The following is a 7,089-nucleotide window of genomic DNA, read 5'->3' as shown; positions in this document are numbered from 1 at the left end:
CTGATGACTGAGAATTTCTTCATATGTTTCTTGGCCATTTGTCTGTCTTCTTTTGAAAAGCTTCTGTTCCTGCCTTTTGTCCACTTTTTATGGGGTTGTTTTTTTTTCTTGCTGATTTGCCTGAGTTCTTTATAAATTCTGGTTATCAGCCCTGGTATCTTTATAATTTATATAATTTATAATCTTTATAAATTCTGGTTATCACATGTATAGCATGCAAATATTTTCTCCCATTCTGTAGGATGTCTTTTCACACTATTGATCATGTCTTTGGATATGCAGATGCTTTTTAAATTAATCAAGTTCCTTTCATTAATTTTTGTTGTTGCTGTCATTGCCTTTGGGGTCTTCTTCATAAATTTTTTGCCTAGGATGATATGTATAAGAGTTTTTCCAACATTTTCTTATACAATTCTTAGTTTCATGCCTTAGGCTTAAGTCTGTTATCTATCATGAATTAATTTTTGTGAGCGAAGAAAGGTAAGAATCCTATTTCAGTCTTTTACGTGTGGCTATCCAATTTTCCCACTATAATTTATCAAATAGAAATTCTTTTCCTCAGGGTGTGTTGTTGTCTGCTTTGTCAAAGATCAGATGGCAATACGAGGATGGTTTTATATCTGGGTTCCTGTTCTGATCCATCGGTCTATGTCTCTGTTTTTGTGCCAGTATCATGCTGTTTTGGTTACTATAGCTTTGTACTATAGCTTCAAGTCTGACAAAGTGATACCTCTAGTTTGCTTTTTTTGCTTAAGGTTGCTTTGGCTATTCGGGCTCTTTTCTGGTTCTGAATGAACTTTAAAATTATTTTTTCTAGATCTGCCAAAACATGAGACTGTTATTTTAATGGGTATTGCATTGAATCTGTAAATTGGTTTGGGTAGTATAGACATTTAAACAATGTTGATTTTGACAACCTGTGAGCATGATTTATTTTTCCATCGGTTTATATACTCTGTGATTTCTCTCCTCAGTGTTTCATCATTCTTCTTGTATTTCCATGGTATCAGTTGTAATATCACCTTTTTCCTTTCTAATTGAACTAATTAGGGCCCTTTCTTTTCTGTTTGTTGTTAATCTAGCAATAGGTCAATTTTATCTTTTCAAAGAACAAATTTTTGGTTTCATTAATCTTCTATATAATTCTTTCATTGTCAGTTTCATTTAGTTCTGCTTTGACCTTAGTTACTTCTTTTCTTCTGCTAGTAAACCAAAGAATTGGTTACTCTTCCTTTTGTAATTCGTGAGATTGTTGATTTGTGATCTTCTTATCTTTTTGATGTAGGCATTTGAGGCTATGAACTTTCTTCTTAGGACAACTTTTGTTGAACCCCAGAGTTTGGTAACTTGTATCCCCTTTTGTAATTTAGTTTGAAGACTCTTATGATTTCCATCTAATTTCTTCCTTGACCCAATAATTGTTCAGCAGTAGATTATTTAATTTCCATGAATTAAGTGTTTCTGTTAGAGTTGATTTCTAGTTTTGCTCCACTGTGGTCTAAAAAGATGCATGGTATAATTTCTACTTCTTAAAAATGTGTTGAGATATGTTTTGTAGCTTAAGATGTGGTCAGTTTTGCAGAATGTCCTGTGTGTTGATGAGAAGAATGTATATTTAATAGTTTTGGGGTAGAATGTTCTGTAAATGTCTGTTAGGCCCATTTGCTCTACAGTTCTGTTTATATCCCACATTTCTTTATTTATTTTCTGCTTGGAGGATCTGTTGAGTTCTATCAGTGGGGTATTGAAGTCTCCAGATATATGTTATGATTCCAGCACACTTTTACTTCTCATTGTCAATACCACACATAGTGTCACCCAGCAGATGCTTAGCATTCACAAAGGCCTTCAAAACTACTAAGATAGTAAATGTAACTATTATTATATGTGTTCCCAGACTTTTCCCTAATCACGTTTCAGTAGAAGGAAGTGATTCCTGGATGCGACCACACTACAAGTTAGGGGCTTAATCATTTTAAGAGCATTTAACAGACAGAAAACAAGTTTTTACTGAGATTTATTAAATAGATGCTGGATAGTCAAGTAAGAATAGTTCATTCACCAGCTAAGGTCAAAGCCTTTAAGATTCAAACTAGTGCCTCAGTAATTTCTCACAAAATGTTAATTGCAGGTATCTTTTCTTAGTAAATTTTGCTGTTAAAGCAAAATACCATAAACTTGGTCGTTTATAAACAACAGAAATTTATTTTTCATAGTTCTGAAGGCTAAGAAGTCCAAGATTCAACATTAATCCATCAAACATTCACAGAGGCACTTTAGGAATACCAAGAATTATACCACAGGGTTTTTTCACTCTAATTGCTCATACATGGAATGTTTCAAGAATTTACCAAAGACCATTGGCATTTAAAGATGCAGCAACACCAAAAATAAATAACTGGGATTTGGTCAAGCTAAAAAGCTTCTGCACAGCTAAAGGTACCACCAACAAAGCAAACAGACAGCCTTTGGAATGGGAGAATTTTTTTGCATGTTATGAATCTGAGAAAAGCCTCATAACTAGAATCTACACAACTCAAATTAATCAACAAACAAGACCATTTAAAAGTGGGCAAGAAACTTGAATAGAAACTTCCCTGAAGAAGACAGATGAATAGCCAACAAGTACATGAAAAAATACTCATCACCTTTAATCATCAGAGAAATGCAAATCAAAACCACTCTCAGATATCACCTAACTCCAGTAAGATTAGCCCACATCACAAAGTTCCAAAACTGCAGATGCTGGTGTAGTTGTGAAGAAAAGAGAACACTTCTACACTGCTGGTGGGATTGCAAACTAATACGGCCTTTCTGGAAAGAAGTATGGAGAATCTTCAAAGAACTAAAAGTAGGCCTTCCATTTGATCCCACAACTCCATTACTAGGTATCTACCCAGAAGAACAAAATTAATTTTACCACAAAGATGTTTGTACTAGAATATTTATTGTGGCTCAATTCATAATTGCCAAGTCGTGGAAGCACCCCAAATGCCCATCAACCCATGAATGGGTCAACGAATTGTGGTATATGTATACCATGGAATACTATTCAGCCATTAAAAAATATGGAGACCTGTGGCTCTGCACCCGTACGTAGCACAGTGGTTAACAGCGCCGACCACATACACCAAGGCTGGCAGGTTCGAACACAGCCTGGGCCAGCTAAATAACAATGACAACTGCAACAAAAACAACAACAAAATAGCTGGGTGTTGTGGCAGGTGCCTGTAGTCCCAGCTACTTAGGAGACAGAGGCAAGAGAATCGCTTAAGCCCAAGAGTTGGAGGTTGCTGTGAGCTGTGATGCCCCGGCACTCTACCAAGGGTGACATAGTGAGACTTTATATATATAAAAAAAAATATATGGAGACTTTACATCTTTTAAATTTACCTGGATGGAGTTGAAACATATCCTTCTTAGTAAAGTATCTCAAGAATGGAAAAATAAATATCCAGTGTATTGAAAGAAAGTGACTGTGACCACAGTATAGAGAATGAGGGGAAGTATAAAGAGACTTGAAGCTGGAAAAGTAGACAGGATCTAGATCAAATAGGATCTTGTTGGCTATCCTCAGAATCTTGTTTTTCAGTTGTTAAGTACCAGTAATTCATCAAAGAGTTTTAAGCTGGTGAGTGACTGATTGCTTTGACTACAGCAGTGGAGAGTGTACTGGGGTTGCAGGAGGGACAGGAGTGGAAGCAAGGGACCCCTTAGGAGGCTGTTGTTGAGAATTCAGTTGAGAAGTGGTGGGAGTTAGTGTTGGCTAAGTAGGTGGCAATGATCATGGCTGGATTAAGCATTGTAAAGAAGAAAATCAACAGGACTTAGAGATAGGTTGGGTGGGATGGAGCATGGTGAAAGGAAGGAATCAAGGATGAATAACAGTGTAAGCCACAGAGGCACAGAGGACAATTAGATTTGCAGAGTAGAGGTCCTAAATGTATTCAGTATATGTGAAGTCAGAGGTGCCTTTGAACAATCAAAAGAAAATATATAGTAAGATCAGGAATAGAGAGAAGAACCTAACAGTGCAAATCTATGAGTTCACAGTGTTTATCTGGTAATTTAAAACTATCAGTATGGATGAAATCAACTAGAAAGAGTATAGAAATTCTCATGGAATCCAACTTTTGATGATTGCCCAGAGATTAATGGGTGGCCAAAGAGATGGAGAAGCAGCCTGAGAGATTGGACGTAGGATAATATGGTGTCCTGGATGCTAAAGGTTGTTAGTGTTACTAGAAGTGATAAGTGGTTAATACTGCTGAAGGCTTCTGAGAGATGTACAGAGATGAGGGCTAAAACATGTCTATTGGTGCCAATAAAATGCAGGTCATGACAGCAGGAGTTATTTTAGAGGAACAATCTAGGCAGACACCAGATTGGAGTAGGATGTTTAAGGCACAGGATTTAGGCAACTTTTTGGAAGGAGAGAATTGAAGGAAAACTGTATAATATTATGCATATGACCATCATGCAATAGCATCCATTTGAGAATAAGATATACCAAACATTTGATTCCATAGTAGCAGATCATACACTCAAGAGACACATCACTATATGTTCTCTTCTATTTTTTTTTAATTTTATTTATTTGTTTTTGAAACAGAGTCTCACTATGTTGCCCTTGGTAGATTGCCATGGCCTCAGAGCTCACAGCAACTTCCAACTCTTGGTCTTAAGTGACTCTCTTGCCTCAGCCTTCCAAGTAGCTGGGACTACAGGCGCCTGCCACAATGCCCGGCTATTTTGGTTGTTGTTGTTGTTGTCCTTGTTGTTTGGCAGGCCCAGGCCGGGTTTGAAACCCTAACCACTGGGCTACGGGCACCGAGCCTATGTGTTCTCTTCTTAAGAGAAGGAAATGCAAGATGCATGGGCAAAGTGCTTATATATAATGTGTTCTAGACAAACAGAAACTGGACCCATTATGGGAGAGAGGGAAGGAGGGAAAGAAGGAGGGAAATAGGGAGGGAGGAGAGAGAAAGAGAGAGACAGAGAGAGAGAGAGACAGAGAGAGAGAGAGAGAGAGAACCAGAGCAATGTAGGAAAGCTTCAAACAACTGCATGAAAAAACATTATTACAGAATCCCAGTGCTGATAGTTCAGAATCTTTACTCAGCTTGTATGTGTTCAACTCTTGTGGATCTTTGTACAAGTCTTGTAACATTTCCACACATCAATTTTTCTTTGGCTGCATATCAGGGTCAGAGAAAGGCTGATCCTTGGAAATCATTTGGAACAAAAAGTCCAACAGGATTTGACTGACTTAAGCATTTGATTAGCTATCACTAACAGCATGATGCAACCCAAAAAAGACTATTAACTCATTGTTTCTAAACTTGGCCTGTTTCTTGTATTTGGCTCTAGCCTTCAGAGCTCTGGCCAAACAGCAGGGTTTCTGTGTATGCTTTGGCCTCCCTGAAGACCTCACAATGAGCCAGCAATTCTCAGAGTCCAAGAGAGATCTTTAGGAAAAGAAGGAAAAAGGGTATGGGTGCAACTATAGAGAGAGAAAGCCTATAGTGAGCACTCTCATAGAGGCAATGGAAAGGAAAAAAATACAGCACGGGATGTATGCTAGCTGCTCTTCTTGTGGCTGGAAGCCCTTCTTGAGCCTCCAGGACTAATTTTCCAGTCCGAGTCCTGGCAGTGATGCTGACCTTTGGGTTGATTACAAGAGAGTAAATGAAAACTTTCTCTCTCCTCCAACACATCCTTCTTTGACTTGAACCATGTGACAAGGCTGTTACCTCCAGCAGCTGCTTTCTGGATGAATCAGTGTTCTAAAAGCCCAAGGCCTCAGGATGTGACAAAGCATCAACAGATTCAGTAAGGATTAAGAAGTGAGTGGGGAGAAATCGTTGAATGGGTGCAGTCATCTGCGGGGGGTGGGGGTGGGGGGCAGTTGCACTGTCTTCAGAGTTGGCAGCCCAGGAATTTTGTTGGGTGAGATATGTATAATAGAGTACATACTCTATACATCTAAGTACATTGGATACTTTTTCTTTCATAAAGGATGAAAGGGCCAGAACTATCCCTGCAAAACCCTAAATGGCATATTAACCTGGTATTTTTATTTTTATTTTTTTGCTTCCAATTGGGCCTAGGACTGGGTCTTGCTTTGGAAATCAGTATCATAATAATTGCATGGAGGCAGATCTCTGAGGATAGTCTTTGTTCTAAAAAAGATATCAGTCTCACACCACTTTTATTCCTTTCAAAATGCATAGCCTTGGGGGATACAAACTATTACCTCATTACCACCTTAAAGTATTCCTGTCTCAGAAGCTGTTCTAGTTTCCTCTTCTCTGTTCCTCTATTAGGCAGGGGGAGTAGTGCCACAAACCACATTACAACCTAACGTGAGGGCTTTGAAGTTATGGGACTCAATCATCACAGGAAAATTATTTAGCCATAGATTGTAATGGATGTTTCCTCATTTTGTCCACTCTTCTTTCTGTCTCTAGTCCTGGGTCTTATCTGACAAAAAATAAAAGTCTGTCCTCCTTGGAACGCAGATCTCCCCTAATAAGATCCAGAAGTTGATGTTCTCTATGGTTTCCTTCACCCTCCTCTGTTCAGGTTGTGATTCCTCTTTTTCCTTGTCTTCCCTTTTGTCCAATTTACTTAAGAATCTTATAAACTGCAGTGACTTTAGCTTTCAAGCAAAAATTTCAAATCTAGACCCTCTCTTCATTTCGCCTACCAGATTTCAAATTATCTTGTCCCCAGACATCTTCACATTGTTGTTCCACTTGCATTGTAATCTTAACATATTCCAAACTAAATTCATTTCTCCCCACACTGGCTCCTCGTCGTGTCAGTCCAAGATCAACCAGAGAAGCAGAATCAGTATGGAAATTGCCTTTATGCAACTAACTGGATAAGCAGGCTCCATGGCTGTTGCCTTTGGGTCCAATGCTGAAGCTTAAAGTCTATGGAGAAAGAAAAATTGATGTAAAGTGGGGGAGATCAAGAACAGGCTGGAACCAACAAGCACGAGCTGGAACCCCACAAGGAAGCACTGGAACTCATGTTAGTTCTTATTTCCTCTGACTTCGGTGATGCCTCTAACCTTGGTGATGA

This window comes from Nycticebus coucang, chromosome X, assembly GCF_027406575.1.
Source record: "Nycticebus coucang isolate mNycCou1 chromosome X, mNycCou1.pri, whole genome shotgun sequence".
NCBI classification, from domain to species: domain Eukaryota; kingdom Metazoa; phylum Chordata; class Mammalia; order Primates; family Lorisidae; genus Nycticebus; species Nycticebus coucang.
This window is presented reverse-complemented; position numbering follows the sequence as displayed.